This window comes from Mastomys coucha, unplaced genomic scaffold, assembly GCF_008632895.1.
Source record: "Mastomys coucha isolate ucsf_1 unplaced genomic scaffold, UCSF_Mcou_1 pScaffold12, whole genome shotgun sequence".
NCBI lineage: Eukaryota > Metazoa > Chordata > Mammalia > Rodentia > Muridae > Mastomys > Mastomys coucha.
Genome location: NW_022196894.1, coordinates 3,204,769 through 3,229,670, shown reverse-complemented (window position 1 = coordinate 3,229,670; position 24,902 = coordinate 3,204,769). Strand labels below are relative to the sequence as shown.

Below are 24,902 nucleotides of genomic sequence, written 5' to 3'. Positions count from 1 at the left end.
CATGGGAGATCTTTCCATCTTCTGAGATCTTCCTCAATTTCCTTCTTCAGAGACTTGAAGTTCTTGTCGTACAGATCTTTTACTTGCTTAGTTAGGGTTACACTGAGGCATTTTATATTATTTGTAACTATTGTGAAGGGTGTTTTTTCCCTAATTTCTTTCTCTGCTTGTTAATCCTTTGTGTATAGGATGGCCTCTGATTGGCTTGAGTTAATTTTATATCCAGCTACTTTGCTGAAGTTGTTTATCAGGTTTAGGAGCTCTCTGGTGGAGTTTTTGGGGTCACTTAAGTACACTATCATATCATCAGCAAATAGTGATAATTTGACTTCTTCCTTTCCAATTCGTATCTTTTTGATCTGTATCCATTTTTATTTCCTTTATCCCTTTCTCTTCCTTTCCTTCTCCCTCCTCCCCTCCCACCTCCTCTGTTCCCTTCCTTCTGTCTTGCTTCCTGTTTGTTTTTCTTCTCATCTCCTTCTTTATCTCCCTACTCTCTTCTGTTGTCTTTCCTTCAGATCTCCTTCTGCCTTTCTTTTGTGCTTCCCTTCCCTCCTCCTGACTCCTTTCCCTTTCTCCCTTCTCTCTCTGTCACAATTAGAAAACATGCTGCACCATTGCAAAGGTGGAAGGAAATCCTGCTTGATGATTTCTCAACTCTTCATCCTCCATATACACATCCTCTCTGTGTCTTCTCAAAGTTGAGCCCTGCCAGCTAGCTTTGGGGATTGAGCTCTGTGCCTTCTTGTATCATGGCTCGGTAAATCTGAATACAGTGGGTTGGTCAGAAATCAATAAGCTCTCAGAGACAGTAGAAATTATAAGAACCACTTGGAACAAACTTAAAGTCTGACAACATGGTTTTGAATCCAGAACTTGGCCTCTTGCTGGGCTCTGAGCAAGTGGCTTGGCTAGTATGAGCTTCCAGGAGTTCGTCAGAAGATCAGGAAGGAAGTATGAACAATGGCATATCATTGAGTTTTGGCTAGGTATGTGTGTTTATGCCTCAGAAGCTCTTTAATCACTTCCTGGTCCTAAGCTATTACTATATAATGTTGTCTAAATAAACAGTTGCAATGAATGGATCCAGAGACTTACCTTGTCCTCTTTGTCCAATTGCTGTTTATTAACCAGAAAAATCATGTGCATGCATCTCTGTTTCTTTGTCTCTCTCTCTGTCTCTCTGTCTCTTTCTATCTCTGCAATTGTACTCTACTGACAGTAGAGTAAAATGAATCTCCTACCTACAGAAAGCACTCATTGTCCCAAGTCAGGGATCTTGTTCTTGGCACTGTGAGGTCTGAGCAGAGCTTGGAAAAGAGGAGTCATGAAATGAAAGCAGTGTCCATCTCCCACCAAGGATCCTCAGGAAAACCCAGTGATGAGGAAAATGAAACAATTTTCAGATTGTGGCTAGTAAGCAGCACATGGGCTTCTTCAGATAAACTCACTGCAGACCCCAGGGGCAATACTATGTGTCTACATCAGAGGAAGTCCAGCAGCCAGGGTCCTTCTAGCCTTCCCTGGAGACACTGTTGCTGTGCAGGCAGGAGATACCACAAGCTGTGAGTAAGGACCAGAGCAACAGGGACCAAACATGAGCTTTCTCTAACTCTGAGGCACAGCTGGACCAAACCTCAGTGGTGGAAGGAATGTAAGGTTGGACATAGAAGAAGCTAAGGGATGCAGGAGTAGTGTGTTGTTTGATGGGTTAGCCAGTCACTTCCAAGGCACTAGAGCCTCTCTTCCTCCACCTCTGTATAGAAAGGCCACAGCTGCAGAGACAGGGAAGAAGAGAATCCCAGGGATGCTGTGGTGAGAGGTGTCAATATGTATAGATAAAGGGGGAAGTGTCAGAAGCAAGGAAACAGGGAGGACTGTCCAGGCTTCTGATTTAGATATATAAGCGTCACCCTAAACCATCCTTTTCCTATTGAGCAACATGATTTCAAAAAGTCACTTAAATCTCGTAAAACAAGGACACACAGGTTAATCTACTACTTTAAGACAGCCTAGCAGTACTGTCTATGTAACAGAGCTGTGAAGGGACAAAAGCAATGCCAGGCTGCAGACTGAGTGAGTGTCCTCACATCCTGGGACTCAGCGAAAAGCTTCCTGCCTTCTCTTCTGCCTTGAACTTTGACCATAGCTTGTAAAGAGTAGGCAGCCCTAGTGTGCACAAAGCCCCTGTGTGGGCTTTTCCTGTCCCTGATTCTCTCGTTTCACTGCCCCCAGGATCTGATCCAAAGCCCAGCTGACTCAGAGGCTGGAGTGTGCATGGGTGCTCCTTAATCTGGCTTTTCTCCCCCACCTAGGAAAAAGCTACCCCTTATTTCCAAGTGTTTCGGCAAAAGAGCACAACGAATCTAGATCTCCTTTTTCTTTTTCTTTTTTCTTTTTTCTTTTTCTTTTTCTTTTTTTTTTTTTTTTTTTTTTTTTTTTTTGAGACAGATCTCCTTTTTCAAGGTGGATACTTTTTTATTTGGGTTTTGTGAATCTCAGACCCAGGGCCACCTTAGGACATGGCTACTGCAGTTTGAATCCCTGCGTCGCCATCTGCTGGTCACTTCCTCTTAGTACTGATGATCCTTAGCCACCTGCACTAGAGCCCAGCTGGAAGTCCAGAGGCTTAGACCACCTGACCCAGAGAACCAGCATTCTCCAGACCATCTTCCTATATGCCTTCAAGTCAATACCACATAAACTCACAGTCTAGAAGCACATGTCATTTCTTCTCAACTGTGAGTTTGGAAAAGACTAAGTTGTATTCCTTGGGTCAGGTCTGTTTGCATCTCTGCCTCTCCATGTGGCCCTATGAACCCCATTGGTTTCTCCCCGCTGGACATCATTTCCTTGTCCACAAAAGAAGAAGTAGAAGGAGGTGATTTTTAAGTACATTTCCAATTTTTGCTTTCTGTAATTTGAAAAACCTCCAAGTCCTTGCAAATGCCACTCTGGCTGAAGACCAGTGTGAATTGCAAACAGTAGTCATGATTCCACCCTTGGAATGGGCCTCAACGCAAGGCCAGGAAGAGTGCTATGGGGGTAACAGCCAGGTCACAAAGCAAAGATGACCAGCCATGCTCTAAGCTCTATGAATACCAGAAAGAGAATCAGCAGAGCACACACCCCATATCAAGCAATCCCCTGCATAGCAGCATGTGCCAGATGAGCAAGGATCTCCCAACATCTGCAGGAAGTTTTGCACGAGGGCTTATAATTATTGCCTATTATTAAAAAGTGAGTGAGAGAGAGGCTTTGGATTATAAATTCATGGTAGATTATGTTTTAATGTTCCCAAACAGAATAATAATTGCTAAAACTGCTTTGGGTATCAAGCTTCATTGCACTGAACTGAACTCCAAGTATTACTACTACTGTTATCATTATTATTTTAAAATCACTTATGGGATGGCATAACGTTACTATGGTGTCCTCTGTCAGGGTACTGTGCCGCACACGCATTGATGACCAGGGCAGGACATGAGTTCCAACATTATAAATTAAGGTGTGATTTGTAAATGCTCCATTAATATTTATTAAATGATGATTAGATGCTCTTGCAATCTTTAATAAGATATTATAAAGCATGTCATTAAAATGCCTTAACAGCACATTCTTAGTGAGCCACACCATAGCCTGCTGTTAGGATATGCCCAGTTTTACGGTTTTTTTCCTAAATCCTTTCCTAAGATATGATGATCATGATGATAGAGAAAGTTAAGTTGTTATCTGATCAAAATGTTCCCCCAGGATGTTGGTGGATAGCTCCCCATATAGAAGTCAAAATAAGGAGTCTTTTACATTTTCAATTCAGTTTCTAGAATCTCCAACTTTGATACTATTGAAGATCTGCAGGATATATATAATAAAAATACACTCTATGAAATCCTCAAAGAATTACAAAAATATTATTCAAAAATAAGAAGAACAACCCATGGAAGTCAATTCTCTTCCTGTCACTGTATACATCCCAGGTATTGAACCTGAGTCATTATGTTTGGTAGCAAGCCTCTTTACCCTCTGAGCCATCTCTCTAGCCCAAAGGATCTTTAAGTACATAGCCAGGGCTTCCTTGTTTCATTTTGTCTATTTCCTTTTCTTTTTCCCTGCTCTCCTTTGCTAGATATGAGATTCAGAATGTGCCAGGCTTGTAATATCACCGCCCAATAAAACCACTTGAATTTGATTTTCAAATAGGAGCTTCACTGGAATTATAATGAGAATCTGCTCCTCCTCCATGGAAGATCTGGGCAACAAAGAAAGGAAGCATTGCACTGGAATCTGGCCTTCTTGAGCTGGTAAGAGGAGAGCCGGTAAGAAGAAATGGAAAAATATGCTGATGTCAGACTGGGGCCCATCCCTAACATCTCTAGGAAAACGGCCTTAGACAAGTTACCTAACCTCTCTGGGCTCTGTTGGCTCACCTTCTCTACTTGTGGATGAGCTTGTCTTCCTCGAAGAATGAGGAACTGTCAACAGAAAGGATCCTGATGCATAACTGGAATATGGTAAATTCTCAGTAAATGAATGTGCTTTTGTTACAGTCACTGGGGTAAATATAATGTTGGGCTTTCAATTATGCCTGTTCAAATAATCAGAAGACAATGGCCTTCCACTCCAGACATGGGTACAGAATCTTAGAAAGTCTTAGTTCTCTCAGGAACCATTCCTGGTTCCCCCACACCCAAGCACACTGCTGTCAGCCTTTTTGACTCTTCAGAGAGGATATACATGAATACTTCATTGGACCCAGGTTGCGTGGAGTTTAGTCACTCACTGGAGTTCTGGAAGACTGGGAAATGTCAACGTGGGGGATTGGTGTCCTTTGATTCACTGTTGAATCAGTGTAGAGTTCAGTGCTCTCTTTTCACTACTTTCATCTGGTTCCAAAAGCAGAAGCAGGACCTTGAATGCCAGTGGCTCCCCCATCCCTGAAACCTGGAGTCTCCCTTTTGAATTCTCTACAGTGTTCTTCTGATCTCAGAGAGCCTTCTTCCATGCTTCTGTATGACAGAACCCACAGGTGACACATATTGGAGGGAGTCTGTCTTTTCCTTTGAAGTTTGAAAGATCTGGGTTGAAATTCACTCTTTGCATCCTGGTAGCTATCAGACTTAGATTATCATAGTGTCTTTCAAATGACAGTTTGTTCTTACTTTATAAAACATGGATAAGAAATGGTACCTTAATGTTATAATGATAGCAAGGGTGGGAGACACATGCCTTAGCCATTAGTCACTGTTCTATTGCTACAAAGATGCCTATGGCCAAGGCAGATCTTATGAAAGAAAACATCTATTGGGTGCTTGCTTATAGTTACATAGGTTTAGCCCATTATCATCATGGCAGGGTATATGGCAGCACATATGGTTTTGAAGCAGTTGCTGAGAGCTATGTCCTAATTAGCAGGCAAAGAGTACCAGGACCTGGCACAGTATCTTGAAATCTCAAAGCCCAATCCTAGTGACTTATTTTCTCTGACAAGGATATGCCTCTGAATTCTTCCAAGCCTATGAAAGAGTTCTACTCCCTGGTGACTAAGCTTTCAAATATATGAGCCCATGGAGACCATTTTTATTCAAACCACTACAGCATATAATTAAAGTTGGCAATTTTGCCATCTACATATATCAGATTACAAACTCACATATACTATCACTTAGCCCATTATTGTATCATATTGTAAAGTTCAGTAGTGCTTCCTCTACTTAAGACTTCCATGTATCTAAAACTTTCAAGGTAGTGTTTAATGAATTATGAATATTTTCTTTATTTGTATCAAATCTGCAGTATTTGGTCAAAGCAAACTATACCAGAATATACCATATATATATCAATACCAGAATATAGCCATATGTCTCCAACACAGGGGAAAATCTGACCTTTGGATCTGGTTATTTGCTACTAACTACATAGCAAGGTAGTCAACTTTTTCTCTGGCCTGATTTTGGAGTTAAGATGCTCTAATCCAAGAAGGGTAGATCAATGTACCCAAGGAACAGGAATAACAACTATAAAAGGCCAGGGAGGTAGAAGGTTGTGAGCAGCTGAGTATTAGCATGCATCTATTTCTCAGGGCAGCATGCTTCTTCTTCCAAGTATTGTAGAGCATCCAAAACATGGATGGATCCGAAGCTGAATGGCACAGGAGGTTTGAATTGTCTTAGCCAATGACATTTGAATGTGTACATTGAGTCCAAATCAAGAAAATCAAGCCAGTAAGTAAAATCTATGGGATCAAAGCAGTTCATCTTAGGAAAGAAGAGAAATTTGCGTGGAAGCTAAGTGAGGAGAACAGTCCTCCTCTGCAGTCATACTTGCACACTTATTCATTTATTCAGCAACCATGAAGCCCTCAGTGAGACACACTGCAAAGCAGTAATGAGGAAAGTAGGGATGTAGAGGCTCTACTGGGCTTGTAGTTCCAAGAGAGAAAAAATGGCCCTCTCCTCTTCCAAGCCCCTTCATTTTGACACCATATGGACCAAGCCTCATTTCATTCCTTTATATGTCTGTCTGTTAACCCTTCATGTTGATTACCCCATCTTTCATTTGGCTGGATAAAGCAGAGGCATTTCCAAAGTTCTATTCTTCTTTATTATTTCATTTTATTGTTCATGGGTGGCTACATTGGAAATAATTTTAGAATTATAGAAGAAAAGGCAAAGGATCAAAGGGAATCCCCATGTGTCCCACCCCTGGCCTGAGAGTGGACAGCTTGTGGGAAACAGTCGCTTGTGTGGAGGAAGCTGCTGAAACAAAATATGGAAGGACTCATCTACCTGGTCTAAAGGGCATTGTCTTAGTCAGGGTTTCTACTCCTGCACAAACATCATGACCAAGAAGCAAGTTGGGGAGGAAAGGGTTTATTTAACTTCCACATTGCTGTTGATCACCAGAGGAAGTTAGGACTGGAACTCAAGCAGGTCAGGAAGCAGGAGCTGATGCAGAGGCCATGGAGAGATGTTTCTTACTGGCTTGCTTTCCCTGGCTTGCTCAGCTTGCTCTCTTATAGAACCCAAGACTTTCAGCCCAGGGATGGCACCACCTACAAGGGGCCCTAGCCCCTTGATCACTAATTGAGAAAATGCCCCAGAGCTGGGTCTCATGGAGGCACTTCCCAACTGAAGCTCCCTTTTCTGTGATAATTCCAGCCTGTGTCAAGTTGACACACAAAACCAGCCAGTACAATTGACCCCTTGTCAACTTGACACACAAACACATCACTATTAAGCCTCAACCCTTACTTTCTTATTCATCCCCAAGATCTAAAGTCCCACAGTCTTTACATATTAAAAGTTTAATCATTTTAAAATGTCCCATATCTTTTAAAATTCAAAGTCTCATAACTGTGGGCTCCACTAAAATACTTTCTTCCTTCAAGAGTGAAAAATATCAGGGCACAGTCACAATAAAAATCAAAAATCAAACTCCAACCATCCAATGTCTGGGATCCACTCACGATCTTCTGGATTCCTCCTAGGGCTTGGGTCACTTCTTCAGCTCTGCCCTTTGTAGCACACACCTTGTCTTCTAAGCTCCAGATGCCTGTACTCTACTGTTGCTGCTGTTCTTGGTGGTCATTCATGGTACTGGCATCTTTAAAACACTGTCTTCTGCTGTAACTAGGCTTCACCAATAGCTTCTCATAGGCCCTCTTCATGGTGCCAAGCCTCAACTTCTTTGCATGACTCCTTCAGTCATGGGCCATCAATTGCAACTGAGGCTGCACCTTCACCATGGCCTCTCACTGTGCTGAGCCTCAGCTGCTCTTCATGACCCCTTCATGAAGACCAGTACCACCTGGGTGACTCTTACACATTACCAAGTCCTGCTGCAGCACAAGGCACAACCTTGGCTATCTCTGGAACACAGCCTCTTTGTGCTCTCAGAAAACACTTCCCAGAAGATGTCACCTCAGTGATGCTGGTCTCTTCTTAATCACCGCTAATTTCTTAGCTCCAGCTAACCAGCCTCAATAGTCCCAGTAATGCAAACTTTTCGCTTTAGTAGTTCTGGTATCTTGTTAATCACATCTGATACTTCAGCCCCAGATAACCAAAACTACAGAATCTTCACAATCAAACTAGCAACAGCCTTGATAAGAGTCTTTAATCTTCCCTCTGAAATTTCACAAGCCAGGCCTCCATCTCTGCACTGTTCTCAACATGATCTTCCAAGCTCCTGCAGAACATCCCACAGAGTTCTTAACAACCAGTGGCTCTTCTAGCTCAAAGTTCCAAAGTCCTTCCACAGTCCTCCCCAAAACATGGTCACGTTGTCACAGGAATACCCCACTATGCTGGTACCAATTTGTCTTAGACAGGGTTCCTATTCCTGCACAAACATCATGACCAAGAAGCAAGTTGGGGAGGAAAGGGTTTATTTACTTTACTTCCACATTGCTGTTGATCACCAGAGGAAGTCAGGACTGGAACTGAAGCAGGTCAGGAAGCAGGAGCTGATGCAGAGGTCATGGAGAGATGTTTCTTACTGGTTTGCTTCCCCTGGCTTGCTCAGCTTGTTCTCTTATAGAACCCAAGACTTCCAGCCCAGGGATGGCACCACTCACAAGGGGCCCTACCCCCTTGATCACTAACTGAGAAAATGCCCCACAGCTGGGTCTCATGGAGGCACTTCCCCAACTGAAGCTCCCTTCTCTGTGGTAATTCCAGCCTGTGTCAAGTTGACACACAAAACCAGCCAGTACAGGCATCCTCGGGGCTTCTGGGAAGAGGCACCTTGTTTTCTGTCTTACAAGCCTAGGATGGAGGGAATCAGGGAGGACTGTTTCAGGGTAAGAGAACTAGTTGTTGGAGGTGAGACATGCAATAGAGCAGGACAAATCCTCAGGAGAAGAGGGAAGGTCAGTGAGTCACTAAACCCTTGTAGTGGAAGGTGGCAGCTGGTAAGACTTAACTGGGATGTCAGGGTATCAGGCCTGAGAGTTTTGCCTCGTGGGCTATGGGGGAAGGGGGTGGCTAAGCAGTGTTTGAGGCTTTGCATAACTCTAGTCTCTAGAAGAAGCACTGACCACCTCTACAACACAAATACAGCTTGTTTTCAGACAGCCACACCTTTCCTTGTAATGAAGTAGCCCGTGATCCTTGTCAGGTCATCCTGACTATAATCAAATGGACTATTCTCAAGGGAGAACATAGAGATAATTGAGTGGTAACACGCGAGGGTTATTTGGAAAATAAAATGAAAACTACAAAGCATCCTAGGAAAAAGAGAAGACTGTAGCCTGAGCCCCTCTCCTGGCCTTCTACCTCTCCTCTACTTTGCCTTCACCTGTCCTCCCTCCTTTTCATACCTGTCCTACCTTGCTCTTTCCTCCCCTCCTTATCTCTCTATCTCTCATTATCTGTTCATCTCTCCTCTCTTCCTTCCTCTCTTCATTCCTTACCCAACTTTTCTCTCTCCCTCCAAATATTCTTCCATCTTCCTATGCCTCTGGTTTTCATAAAGCCAACAAAACTCAGCCGCAAGCTTTGTCTGAGGACTCTGATGGACATTTCCCCAAACACCAGCTTTTCCCAGTATACCTAGCTTTGTTTCTATTTCCTCAAGCAGTAAGATAACAACCACTCAATAAGGTAAATGGAACAGGGTCTATTATGTTCTAGATTTTTGTCACTATTTGAGAAGAAATAATAAGAGCTGAAACAATGGCTCAGCGATTAAGTGTGCTTACTGCTCTAGCAAAGGACCAAGGTGAGATCCCAGCATCTGTGCCGAGCAGCTCACAATGACCAGCAACTCCATCTCCAGGGAATCCAATGCCCTCTTCTGGCCTTCACAACACAATATACACTTGTACACACACACACAGACACTTCTATACATGCATGCATGCATGTGCACACACACACACATTAACATTTTTAAAAAGAAAAGCATACAGGGACATTAGGGATGTTGTCTATATGGATGAATAAAAGATTATCTCTTATTCAGAATAATATCAGGTAGACTGGGAAATTCTGGAAAATTTCTATATTAAAGAATAAGTATTGTTCTCAAGTTGAACAGCTATGGTTCTTTGCCAGTTTTCACACACCAGTAAAGGCCCAGGAGAAAGATGTAAATCTTTCCACCTCTAACAATAGGGTTTGTAATTCATAAACATTTACAACTCCAAAAAGGGACACTGTAAGACAACACATTCAATCACATACTCATAACCAAATTATGAAGCATCTAGAAAAAAAAAATCTTTCTCCTCATGGGAATGAACTGAAGCAAGCTTTTTAAACTCACTTTTCTTAGAAAAAATAAATGCTCTACCTGGATTATTTATTTGTTTTATTAAATATGATATGCATTTACTAAGGAAACCTTTGCATAAGGAGAAGTGAGAAGAACCATCTTTCTAGAGTCATTTCTAGAGTCATTTAGAGAGGACTTCCCTTTCCTTGTCTCTTCTAGAATTCACATCAAGAGCCATGCACATACTAGACAAGACTAGAGCCCAGCTTCACCCATGTCTTCAGCCTTATTTGTGTTTTGTATTTTGAGGAAGAGTCTCCTTCAATCACCCAGTGTGTCTTGAGCTCCCTCATGGCTGGCCTTGCATTTGCAGTTTTCCTTCCCAATTTTTCTAAATGATAACTACACTGTGACATTAGATCCAGACATCCCTTCTCTTGAGTTAATTATAGACTTGAGAAAATAACAGCAACAAAATATAAACAACCAAACAACAAAAAAAAACTCCATCACCCACAGTTGGAGAAAAGTCAGGATGATTTGGAGAGTCATTTCCAGACAACATTTAACTCACAAGACCAAGATACGCCAATGAATGAGCCAGCTGAAGCCCCATTCAGGCTTCAGGCTCACTTCACTCAGGAAGGCACTGGGAGCTTTCAGGTCCTGCTTTTAAATGTACAGGAACGGCCTCCAGCTTGGCTCTCTGTGACATTTCCTCCCCTTCTTATAGACTGTATCTGGAATGGAAGGCTATACATCTCATTCCTATCTCCCAGGAAGCTGGCAACCATCCAGGCTTCATTAATTTGCTTTACTCTTTCTTTGCCAAGCTACAGAGAGTCCAGTTCAAAATAAATAAAGAGTTTTTTTTTTTTAAACCAAGAGCATATGAAATTGGTTGGGAAAAATGGTGGGGGAAGACAGCAGACAGATAAGAGGGAAGGAAACAAAGGTGGTAGATTGGATTAAAATATATTATAAACGTGTATGCAATCACCAGACAAAGAAAAGGGTATAAGGAAAAGATGTTCCTTTCCCAGGGGGTTGTAATTCGTGGGTGGGCATTTGTTTGGAAGTGAGCCTGTCGCTGGGCCATGAAAAGGTAAAGGGCAAAGCTATTGAGGATCCGGAGAAGGAAAAGCTTCCTTGCCAAGGTCAAGTATATATCAGCCATGGAACAAAGCAACACTCATTTCCACCCGAGGCCACAGTGTACCTTGACCTCAGTCTCATGAAAACAACAATTTGCGGTCCTCTATAAAACACTTCTTTCCATTCCTCTGTTCCATGGGCTTCTTCCAAACCTGGAGTTCTGACTTAGCACCCGGGCTGTATTTTACAAGCCTGTGTGCCCGTGTGAGTGTGTGCCTTGCATTCTAAGGTTTGCAGCCTGAGATTTATCTCACTCTCTGATGGCGTTTTATCGTTATTAGAGAGCTATAAATTTCAGCTCCGTTAGCATCACATTTAAATATGTACTCTCCAAGATAGAAAGGTGCTGGGTCTATAGTCCACTATAAATCGCCATTATTGGTCACTGCTCTATACTTAGGCCTTGGTAGAGCCCAGTTGAAGCTGCACATTTTGTTTAGATAGTTCCTCTTCCCGGAAGGGAAACTTTGCCAGCACTCGAGGTAGATAGGATTTGCTGCCAGAGATTCCTGTTTGCACCTTGGCAGCTGTTTTTCTTTTTTATTTAGAGAGAACAGGGTTGCCACCATCTGTCTTTTGAAAAATGAGTTTTGCTCACAGCAACATGGAACCATGACGGGTAGGGGTGAGGGAGATATGAGGGAATTGGTGGGGGGTGCAGCCAGACCTGAAATGGACACAGGAACAGAAGGACTGTGCCAAAAGTCAGGATCGAAGTAGGGTCAAGTCTACCAAGAAAGGAAATTAAAATGTAAGTATTTACCACCTGAGGAAAAAAGGGCAGGGACTGCAAAGTTAGTAAATGGGGATCAAGGGATAGGCAGAGAGGAGATAGTCTCAAATCCTCTCAAACCAGGGACAGTGAATAACCTGACTCACTAGATGTGCAAGGCTTTGTAGCTCATGTTTATTGAGTCCTAAAGCTCTCCAAGGAGGTAGCTATTTCAACCTCAGCCCCATGAGTCATCTATGCTTCAAGTCCAGCTTGTCTAATTTCTCATTTTATATCCTACAACTTGACTGCTCCTTTTCTTAACAAATGAAAATACCTACATAGGTAGAAGGATTGGAGGGAAGGTCTCCCCATCAGGCACCCAGCTATACCAGCTCAGTTTCATCTCTATCTGTCATCAAAAAGTTAGTTGACCAATGTGAAACTTGAGTCTACTTTTAAATGCATTTTACAGAGTTTAAATCTAGGGTTCATTTTGTTTTAGAATCTTATATTCCTTTTCTAGGACTCATCTGTGTAGATATCTCCATGTCCTCACCCCACATGAATAGCACTTCTCAATGACAGTTACAACACAAAGTCACTGCTTACATGTGCCACATGATCATGAGCGTGAGACAAATTGTTCTGTACAGCATAGTCAGGAATTCAGCTTGATGGAGCCTGGATTATCTTAACATAGTAATCCCAAGGACAGGGCAAGGATGACAGTAACTATATTTTTCTCATATGTCTCAGGGCCTCTGCCAGCAGTGGCATTCATGACTAGTCCTCATAACCCACTGGCTAGAACTGAGGCCAAGTCAGTTAGTCTTTACCATATACTCAAGATCATGACCTCAAAATTCTGTAAGTTCCATTTGTTGAGCTGACAGCTTGTTTGTTGCTTTATGACAACTACTTGCTGACCACAGTTGAAGACATGATTTTCCAGAAGACCCAAGACAAGGCACAATCAACAATGTACTGAGTGTCATGGCTGCTACCCTTACACACCTCCCTCCATGCTCCACCTTCATACACCCCTCTTCCTTTCTGCAAAGCCCTTTTCGAGCCAAGTATCTCTAGCCAAGTGTTGCATAGCATCACCCACTCCTAGAGCCCTTCTTGTTAGCATAGCTCTGGTATGTTTCGACATTTCGTCCCTTGATGTAAGTCACAGCATCTCCCTCTCTCCACCTCCTGCTGCTCAATATGTTCCTTTTGCTTTTGTGCCCCATCATTTGGATGTCTCATTCACCAGACTCAAGAGACAAGAACTTGATATTGTCCTTGAGCATCAGGAGCTCAGGTGACCCACCCATTGATGCAGTTGTCTTTGCATCAATACCAAATCTTTCCACATCTACTGAGAAAACCCTGTTTCCCTCAAGGAGGTCATTTTAGTCTCAAAACTCGCACAGGCTATCATCTAAGCTCAAAAAGAGTCATGAAAGTGTGTTCCTTCTGACCCAAGGAGGGTAAGTCCTGATGTTTTCTATTTCATCATCTTCGGGGAAAAGGAAGCATGAATTGGACCTTTCCTGCTCACAAAGATTTTGTGTTCTCTGAACCATGCTCTTTTCATCTACAAATACAATTGAAGACAAGGAAATTTGATAACCCACAACTCTTCTCCATACAATTATAATTGTGTCTTTCTTCCTAAATAAGGCAAAGGCATTAGTTAATGTTGGTAACTGAAGACAGAATATGAGATCTATAGGCATTGTATAAAACAGAAATTTGATTTGCCACATTCTCAAATCATCAAAGAAAATCCCAAATATGTATGTTCTTCCTTGCACATGAAAATAGCATCCCTAATAAGAAGAGATGAATCACAAATGGGTATCTTAGAGGCTCTTCAGTTAGTCTGAAATGCAGAATAATGTAAACAACCCTTTCAACTAATGTGTCCTGAAAATTAAGATTATGTTTGATGTAGGAAAATTGCATGTCTGAAAACTCTTTTATCAAAACTTCCTGATTAAGGATTCCCATGTCAGGAGGTTGGGATCATGCTGGAGGGTCATATACCACCACTATTGCACAGTGGGTCTAAAATGATCTATCCTAGCTCTGTCAGAAGATCCTGCTTTCAACAAGAGCCCATTGATATATACACAATTCTTATAGGTCTAGCTATGTGAGGAGTTCTTGATTCAATCCCAGATCATTGGTTCATAGACAGTACTGGTACCTATGTCTCCTATGTCTATCATAACATTTCTTTCATAATGGTAGACTACTATCATAAAAAATTACTTATGGGATATTAGAGAGGATAGAAAAGAACATTATCCAAACTTGACTGTATTCCTAAACCCAAATTATGTGTAGCATGGTGAAGACATAAAAAAGAATGGTGAAGAAGATTTCTATTTCCTAAGTAGAACCTAGAGAGGAACATTTGCTGCAGTGTGGTACCCAGTCTGCACCATGACAAGGCTCCTCTGATCACTGGGAAAGGATGAGAATATGTTACAATCTTAATGTCCTCAGGCCTTTGGATGCATTTTTGTAAGGATGTGGTCCAGTTTAAACTTCACCTTATGCGTTACCTTGTACAGACCTGAATTCCTAAGCCAACCTTTCAGAATCCCAATTAGTTCCTTCCACATAGCCTCTACAATGTGATCCCTGAATTCATAAAGCTGCTTATCACTATTACTGGGGTGAGCATTGTTACCTGCTTGGTTTCCAGTTTGCTGAAACATATTTTTAAAGAAAATAGAGAGAGCTTCCATATAAGAAATATACAGGATTTGGTTAGGATCATCCTCTTACTGTCTGATTAGAATAGCTGTCTCATCAGAAGCTTTGTTGTAAACAAGAATACACCAGGGTTTTCTGAAGTCATCACTGCATTATCAACATTCTGGACCAGCAATCCCTTGCCTTTGGTGGTACCCTTTGTCCTAGGGATGGTGAATAACACTCCTTGACTATCTGCTAAAGGTTTGTATCTTTTTCCAGCTGTATCAGACAATCAGTACATGATTTCTGAATTGGGATGTGAGCAAATGTGTTCTTACAGAGATAACATGACTTTTATCTGTGGTACATATATGGTGAGCAACACAGGGAAGTTCTTCACATACCTTAACTGGTTTAATTTTCTTGGGGGCCCTCTGTGAGTTAGAAATCATTTTATCCTATTTTTTAGATAAAAGAACTGAAACTTCCATGTGGAAGTAACTTGCTCTCAGTCACAAGGAGAGTCAGATCTGGGCTCCCAAAGCCTACAGCCTCTTCTCTAGACTGCATGAACACTTTACAGCATCAGTTCCCCTGCTTTCAGGTAATCTGGGTATAAATGTAAAAATTGACTTACAAATTAACTGTGAGGTACACTCGATGTACCCAGCTCCAGGGAGTTAGATAGCCTCATGTACTGTGTCCTGCAGACTTTACATATCTACATATAGTTGCCTGTTGGTTGATGTGGACTGAAGAATACAATCTTCTTTCCCAAATTTTGTCAATAATCTGAGCTCCAGTTAAAGAGGGTGCCTTAAGGAAGACAATTGCATCCCTATGAGAAGAGGAAGGAGTGGATTCCTTCTCTCCCTCAGTACATAAACACACACACACACACACACACACACACACACACACACACACACACACACACACACACACCAAGCAAAGGTCATCTGATTACTGAGGAAGGAATCCACCTCTGATCTAGCAAAGGATCTTCAAGTCTCCTGTAAGAAACAGATGTTGCCTCTGTTTCTTAAGCACCACATTTGTGCTTTTTATTGAGGTTGGCAGAAGCTTGCCAGGAAGCACTAAGTATCGCCTTTTACCCAGGTGGCACAGGTTTCCAATGATTATAAAATTGGTCACACCAGCCTCCTTCTGTTATATAAAGGCAGCTACAGTTTATGGTGCTGGGATTGAAAGTGATCTTTTCCAGATCTGAGCTACCATAGTGGACATAGACCATGTTTGAGATGATGATTTCATGATCTACTAAGAAAACCATGAAGGTTCTTAGTGATCAGTCTTTTCTGTATGCCCTTTAAGTTTAGTAACATCACAATGACCAAGGGAAGGGAAGGGGACCAGAAAACAGTATTCCCATCTTCAGCTGTGCTGCCCTCTGAACAGATGGGATTGTTCAAATCAGAAGAGCGAAGGCCATTTGCCTTCTCAAATGCTTGCATAGTCCCCAATACTACAGGGGACAGAGAAGAATCATCTACTTCCCATGAAAGGGAAAAAAAGGATGAGGCTTAAGTGACCTCACTGTCAACCTGTTGTCCACTAATAGTGATGCAACATCATCCACAGGTACTAAGATCATGACCCTTGGATGTTTTAGCTTTAAATCTGGGACACAAGCTGTTGTCTTGTAGATTTATAGAACAGAAAAGCAGGTAAATGGAGCAAAGTCTTGTGTTCAGTCAATAAATGATGTTGATCTTATGTTCTCCACAAAAGTTCATTTGCTGAAAGCTTAGAATCTAGTGTAGGATGGTTGAGATGGAGAATTCTTCAATATCTCTGTATACAGGAAGGTGGTTAGACCCTTAAGGGCATTGCTATCAGAAGGGATTAGTATAGTTATTACAGGGCTCCAGGAAACTCTCAGGATGGAGAGGACCTATAAAGAACAAGGCTGATCCCAGGTTCCCCTCTTAAGACTGATGGCCCTGCTTCTGGTATTAGCTCCCACCATGATGTCACTGCAGGGCTGTGAAGCAGCCAGGAAGCCTCAACCTATGCGGATATAAGAACCTGAATTTTTATCCTCTAAAACTGCAAGCCTACCACTAAATCTCTTTTCTTTATACAGTTCCAAGCCAGGGGTGTTTTGATCCAAAACAGACAGACTGAGAGATCTGAATCTTGGCCTGGGTGTACTCTCAAGCTGCTTCGACTTGTTGAGTCCAGATGACTAGAACCTAAGTCTGAACATCTTTTATACTGGAGTTCTAGATGGATGGGTGGCTTGAGCTAGAATCCCTGACTCAGAGCACATGTCTCTGACAACTTAGAAAAGGTTTTTCCAAAGATGACTGAAGTGGAGGTGGATTAAAACACAATGTGTGCAGTGATTTCCTCCACATAGAATAATTGAATCCTGGATGGAGGGTGGAGGCTGCTGTGAGGCTCAGGAAGTAAATGAGCTGCAAGCCTGGAAAGCTGAAGCTGACAAGAGTCACAATGCTCCTCCCCCAGCAGGGTCATGATAACAGTAAACAACTGCTCAGGGAGGACATTCTGACAAACTCCATCTGCCACAGTAACTGTGAAAGGTCTTTGGGCTCAGATTTTCCTCTGGAAAGTGGGAGACAAGAGGGAACTGAAGCTTTCTAGAATGGTAAAATCATGAGTTACTTGCATAAATGTTCTTAGAACTGAACCTGGTACAGAGCAATGGATCTATGAGGGACTGTTAGTAAAATGAATCTAGATAATACAATATCTGCCTTTTATGAGACATGGTCTTATGTAGCCCAGCCTGACTCTGAACTCCTGATGCTCCCATGTTTGCCCCTGTACTCTCACATTCACCCTGGAGCACTGCATTACAAGTGTATACCATATGCCCAGGTAAGCTTCTGAGTTTTCACCTTCACAAAATGCTTGTACATGGCTCTCTTTTCTTCAATCCCCATCCCTCAGAGAAAGGGAATTTGCTTTCATTGAAAAGGCAGGCCATAAATTGTCTTGAATTAAGAATCAACAAATCAAAACAGACATATGGAGATAGGAGATTACTCTTCCTGCCTAAAGTCCTCTTTCAACTCTCACTAAGGAGAAGGTGCTATGGACCTCTTCAGGCAAGAATGGTAACCAAAGGGGCTGGGGAGACATTTCTGTCAATCAAGGGCTTCCTGCTCAATCATGAGGACCTGAGTTCAATGTCTCTGGAGAAGCTGGGCATGACCAAGGGAGAGGCAGGCAGATTCCTCAGGCTCACAGGCTAGCCAGCCTAGCCTAATTGTTAAGTAAGGCCTTGCTCCCAGAAAGAGATGCTGTTTTGTAAAACAAGGCAGAAAGCCACTGAAGGGTGGTCCCCGAGGTTGACTTCCAACGTTTATTCATAGCAGCACAGGTACAGATTGACAAATGTTGGAGAATAAACCTTTAAATGGGAAGAGGATAAATGTACACATGTTGCTTCCTGTCATCATTGACCCATCCCGAGTTAAGTGACTGGTGTAGATCAACACTCACTTCGAGGATGTCTTCAACTGTATTGTACAGAGCAGTCACCATACCTCACTAGTGAGTGTCCCAGGATGAAGGGCCACACAGGGCATCTCCTTGAAGTTTTGATGTTCACAATACACATTCCATCTTTTCTCGTCTCTAAATGTGTCCTCTTGTTTCTGGAGAACTTGCTGTGTGGTAATAGGTCAGCGATGGCTTTGAGCTACAGAACTTAATTATGACATACATATATAAGGGATCTGTGTCTTATGCTTGGCTTATTAAGCTTTATCCTCTTGGAATGATTACATGATTTTCAGTAAAGAATAGAGCTGATGCCTTTAGGCAAACTGTTACAGAAGTTAACTAAATTTTAATCCTCCCAGGGCCTCTTAAGAAATTTATTCCTTCTCCCTCCTCCTTTCTCTTCTCTCTCTCTGTCTCTCTCTCTCCTCTGTCCTCATTCCTCCCTCCCACCTTCCCTCTTTCCCCTTACGAGTTCTTTGAATTTGTATCAAATCTAATTGATTTTCACACAGGAACCTCACCTCCCAATATATCATGGGACCCTTTCTCTAGCAGCCAATGGCAAGAACCATTTATAAATTGTTAAACATGTTCACAGCTAAATGACACAAAAATAGCCTAGGAATATTTTAATATTCATAGTTTGCTTTGATTAAAATATAAACTTTTTCCCATTAGCTGTTGGATTATTTTTCATAACGCAGGCAGGTTACAGAGCAGAGTGCCACTTAATTTAGTGTTTAATCAGAAAAACTACTATGGCATCAGGCTGATTATGTTGGCCCAACTGCTGCCTGCTCAATTTTTCCCCATAATTGCAGGATATTCTTTATGGTGACAACTGCCCAGACGGTGGAATTCCAATATGCTATACATCAGCTTCTTCATTATCGGATTAGCTGGATGTGGCAACGTCGGGCAGACTTTCATCCCCACCATTGATCGCACCGTTCCTTTCTATTTCACAATTAATGTGAGTCTGCCGGATTGATCAATCTTCTTGTGTGCCCAGAGTCGATAGATCCTTAGGACCATGTGTTAGTGATCTGCAGGCTTTCTCAAAAGGCCTGTGGACTTTCCACTGGAGCAAAAGATTTTCTCATTTTCAGATGTTTGTGATCTCATCGAGTGTCTGAGGGAATGTCTTCAAATGACACATATACAGTTTAATAATAATAATGATAATGATAATAATAATAATAATAATAATAATAATAATAATAATAATAGTAATAGTAATTGAATGGAACCTGGCAAATGGATGGACAACTAGAATTGCTTATTACCTACCCTAACAGCCTAGGTTCCATCCCCATGACCCACATGGTAGAAGAAGAAAATGTGTCTTGACAAGTAAACATGGCATGACATGCATGTGTAGATATACATACAAACGCACACACACATACACAGAGACACATACACACAGAGAGACACACACACACACACACAAAAATACACACAGAAACAAGCTCACATAGACACACACACACACACACACACACACACACAAATACACACAGAGATGCGACGGTTCAAATCAGGAGAGTGACAGCCTGGGCTGCATTTCCACACAAAACAGATTTTATTGGGATGCTTAAGAAGTACAATATTTGGGGCTGGAAAGATGATTCAGCAGTTGAGACAACTTGGAGGATGACCTAAGTTTGATGTTAGAAGGTTCAAAAATGCCTACAATTTTGGTTTCAGTGCAACTGAGGCCATCATCTGATCTCTGCGGGTACCATCAGGTATCTATACTCAAACACAATACTCATGCACATATTTGAATAAAACAAAAATAATTCTTTTTTAAAAAAACCTATAATATTAAAATGAGTTTCAGAGTTGGAATTGATTTCCTACTGTGTGAGTTTGCATGATACTGCATGGCTCTCAGATACATAAAAGGATGCTCAAAGAATACTTTCTGCTAGAAGATAATTATTTGTGCTAAGAGAGTAGGAAGGCATACCTCAGAGAAAAGGGGAACTGAGTAGCTTGCCATTGTAAAAACAACAAAGTTAGTGTTCAATTAAGTTTCATCCCAAGATTTATACTCATCATTAGCCAAAAGTTGTCTTTTGTTCAGTATCAGGAAATTGAACAATACCATGACTTCAAGAAAGACCTTTTAAAAATTAAGCAATAATTATGGGATAGTTGCAAAATGCTATCTATCTTTTGCATCTTGAATTTTTTTGGCCATGCAATTTGCATACACATTAAACTCAGTGGGAAACTGGAAAGCGATTCAAAATTCAACAATTAAAGGATACACATTATAATTGTTAACATTAACTTAAAGTTGATTTCTGCTGCAATGTTCTTTTGTAAAAATGAACTCAGATCAGCACCCTTTTCTCTCTTGGAAGTTCAACTTATTTTCAATGGAGCTTCCAACTGTATCTTTAAGTTGTGGATTTTGCTGAGACCACTTCAGACCTATTAAATGAACTCTTTCAAGAAATTTAAATACCCTCAATGTAGATTTTTGTTTCATTAGAAAAGGAAATTGAATCTCATATCTCTAGAATTTAAAAGCAATTGCTATCTCTTAAAATACACGATTATTTAATTTGGGAGATAGGAATGCCCAGATAATTCTGTGATCCATGTCAGCTCAAAGTGATGTTAACTGTGGAGAACTGTGAATTTGAAAGCAAAACACCCAATGAAACAAAATCTATGTGTTTCTTTATAATTTTATGTGTCTATATTTTACTCATAAATATTTATATCTAAATATATGCACATGTAAATTGATGAGAATATTTCAAACATTACAAAAGAGCTTCCATGATGCACTGAAAAATTGTCTACGGCTTTTAAAAGTTTTATTTTATTTGAAATGATAGGAGACTGAAGCCAGGGCACCTACTATACCACTAGGCTCCATTCCCAGACCAAGATGTTCTAGACTACTTAGATGAATACAAAGCTCAGTTTATGTCTTCCTAGTCTATGACCTAGGTGATATGACTCACTACATCCCAGTTCCATGATGGGAGTTGCCTGGGCCCTACTGGCTTTCCTCTTCCCTACACGTCACTTTTTACCATCTCTGACCCTAAGTGTTTGTTGGTGTAATGCATAGGTATTTGGTACCATGCAAAATGCTTAGCCTTATATGTCTCACTGTCCGACATCAGTAGCATGAAGAGAGAAACATCTATAGCACAAACTGTGTCAAAATAAATTAAATACTTGCAAATCACTTGTGTTAGTGCTTACAACACACACACACACACACAAGTAATCTTCATAAGTATTTTTCTAACCTTCGTGTGAGTGTGTGCTTGATGTTCATCCATGTTTATGAGCAGGAGTACAGGCGCGTGCAGAGGTCAGAGGGAAACCTCAGGCTCCACCCTCACCCTTCACCTTGTTTCAGACAGTGTCCTCTGTAGTTTACTGTCACATGCATGAAGCTAGCTGGTCTGATATTCACATGTCTCTGTGCCTCACCTTGCTATAGTAACATAGAGATTATGAATATGAAATAATATGCTCAGTTTACATGTGTTTTGGGGCCCAAATTCATGCTTTTACACTAGTAAGGCAAGTGTTTCACCTCAGAGTCACCCCCCCTAGTCCCATAGCTATTTAATGATCACAACTATGGATATGCAGACAAGTTGACTGTTATCAATATCTGTGTAAATGCAAGCACATGCATGTTCAAGGAGAAGAAAGGGGATCACAATGGAAAAGCTATAAAGAAGCCTAGCATTATTTTACTGTTTGTTTAAACTAGGGGCACCCAATGTAATCATACTTGTTTCGATGTAAAAGCAAGAGGGTCAGATCAAAGTTTCTGATTTATAGAATAGCCAGGAGGTCAAAACTGAGTGGTTTATTCAGACCTGCCATGCATTCTACAAGGGCAGTTCTCAGAGAATTAGGATTCAAGGAGATACCCTTGGCATTATAACTAATTGAATATACTCGGATCATGATGGGCCTCCCATGTGCCCCAAGGCCATCAACATGGGGACCAATTATCAAGGCAAGTCCAGAGCTTGGATTTCTATGCTATAAATATACCTCCAAAGGGAACAGTGCAGAGAGGGACTAGAAAGTATAACAAAGCAGGGGCATACTACTTTGTCCTGTATGTGTTTGTCCTAACAATTTGACAATTCTTTTCTAGGGGGTGGGAGAAGAGATGCAGATAATTATGTTCTGAGTTATGAAATCTAAGCCAATCTAGAGTGAGAAAATGTGTAGCTCTTCCTTCAAACTCTGCCTCTTCCAGCTCTCACATCATGGTGACTGGCTTGGGAATTTTCAAATATCATTAAGCCCATTACACATTTCTGCAAATGATGGTCCAACATACAATAGTGTGCACACAGAGAGACAGAAAGACACACACACACACACACACACACACACACACACACACACAAAGAGAGAGATACACCCCAGGAGACTGCATTAATTGTGTAAGTACCACAGGTGTAAGACACATACATGATAACATCTTTTTTTTTAATTGCTTGACTTTATTTATTTTTTTTTAATTTTAGATATTTTCTTTATTTACATGCGAATTTCTCCATTCCCAACATCTTATTAATCAAACTATAAGTTGTTCTGAATTGTGTAAAGCCACACCGCAGAAGTGTCCATAGGAAGTAAATTGAGTTGTTAGCCTAAATCTTAGGCTATCTATATTGTAAATGTTCCATTTCCCACTTAATCAGGAGCAGTTTACTCATGATAATCAATCACACACATTTGTATACACACACAAATATCTGTGGGCTTTCTGTGTTGTGTTTAGTTTTGTCCACACATATACATTAGTCTATGGAGGCCAGAGGTCAATGTCTGCTGTCTTTCTTTGATTGTTCTCCCACATCATTGAACCTGAAGCTCATTGACTCAGCTAGAGTTGCTGTTGGCTAATGAGCTATTGCTATGCATTTGTTCTTACCTGCCCAGCAAGATACAGACATGTACAGACAAATCCAGAAGTACAAATGATTTTTAAAATGTGTGTTTCTATATGTATGTATGTGTATGATGAGGATATGTGGTCTGTGTGTGTGTGTGTGTGTGTGTGTGTGATGTTTATCTATGCATATGTACCTGTATATTGCAATGCACATGTAGAGGACAGAGGACAACCTTGGTTATCAGTTACCACCCTCTCCTTGGCTTGATATCAGGTCTTTTATTCTCTACTGCATACATCTGGCTAGTTGGCTTACAAGCTCCTGGGAATCCTCCTGTCTCCACTTTCCATCTCTACACAGAAACAAAGATATTACAAATGTGCATCATGACATGTAACTTTTAAAAATTACTTTCTCATACCTATACATTGGTACCTTAATTCACCTTTCATCACCAAAGGGGCTCCCTCTTGCAGCAGATGGGAACAAATACATAAACCCACAGCCAGATGTTACTTATACAGAGCAACTTTAGAACACCCAGCTCTAAAGGAGATTCCGCCAACAAATCCTTCCACTCAGAGTCCAGGAAACCCATTGGAAGAGAAGGAAGGAGGCAAGGAGACAGGTTATAGAGGGCACCAGGAAAATAAGGCTCTCTAAAACGACAAAGTTCATATGAACTCACAGAGACCAAAGCAGCACGCACAGGACCTACACAGTCTACACGAGGTCGTTTACATATAGTCTATAGCTTTCAGTTAGTACTTTTACAAGATGCCTGAATGGGCAAACAAGTAGGTTTCTGATTCTTCTTTTGGGCTTTTTTATTCTTCTGCTGTCTTGCCTTGTCCAACTTCGATACGATGGTTTTGTTTTATCCTATTATATTTTATTTTGTTATTATATTTATTTTATTTATATATTTATTTGTTATTATATTTGTTGTTATCTCTTAGAACCCTGTTCTTTTCTGAGAGACAGAAATCTAGTAGATCCTGATGGTGTAGGAGGTGGAGAGGAACAAGGAGGAGCAAAGGAGGGAAAAACTGCATTCATATTATATTACACACAAAAAAGACTATTTTTAATTAAAGGGGAAATAAATTATTTTTTGCATTTTCTGAAATTATATTACTATAAAATAATTTGCCCCTCCATTTTCTCCCTGCAGACCCTCCAGTCCTATGTGCTTGTTCTAGTAACTACACCCAAGTTCTCATGCTTATGTGCCTTTCCCACTGAGCTTTCTCACCAGAACTATGTGCTTACATTTTGAATACTGATCAATATACACAAACAAATGAGACTTGTGTGCCACATCAGACTCATGGCCTAGTAAAGTGAAATCCAAGTTCAATTTAGAACTCTGCTTTCATAACACCTCGCCTGTGTCTACCATCTAAAGTGGATTTTCATCTGTCTCAGAGAGCAAATGGTGTGCACGCAATTTGGTCAGTAGCAACAATAAACATTTCCAGGAAAACAGAATAATGTATTTCAAACAGAGCTGAGGAAATGATAGCTACAGGAGTGTGGGATGAAACGGGGGTCTTCCCTGGTGGAGAAGTGTAAAGGAGATTAAGTGGACAGTGCTTTCTTTGAATTATTGATGCAATCAAAACACTCTCAGATGCACAACATTCATCTTCATGGTGTGGGGCTTGACATGGAATTTCAGCCAGGGTTTGCCTTCTCTCTCTTCTATTAAAGAAAAA

General features: G+C 41.1%; 1 protein-coding gene and 1 long non-coding RNA gene across 13 annotated transcripts in view; one reads left to right on the top strand and one right to left on the bottom strand.

The window, feature by feature from the left end:
- Rbfox1 (RNA binding fox-1 homolog 1) overlaps positions 1-24,902 on the bottom strand; it is a 1,556,838-nt gene that overhangs the window by 631,588 nt on the left and 900,348 nt on the right. The window lies entirely within an intron of this gene.
- Positions 1-24,902, top strand: part of LOC116084779 — a 78,353-nt gene that overhangs the window by 41,574 nt on the left and 11,877 nt on the right. For 3 of the 6 annotated variants that reach the window (XR_004116263.1, XR_004116264.1, XR_004116258.1), the window contains one exon: positions 4,201-4,548. This is a non-coding gene — a long non-coding RNA (uncharacterized LOC116084779). Of the gene's footprint in view, positions 1-4,200; positions 4,549-15,251; positions 15,387-24,902 lie in introns of those variants that run through there. The other 3 variants (XR_004116262.1, XR_004116259.1, XR_004116260.1) reach the window with 3 other exon arrangements.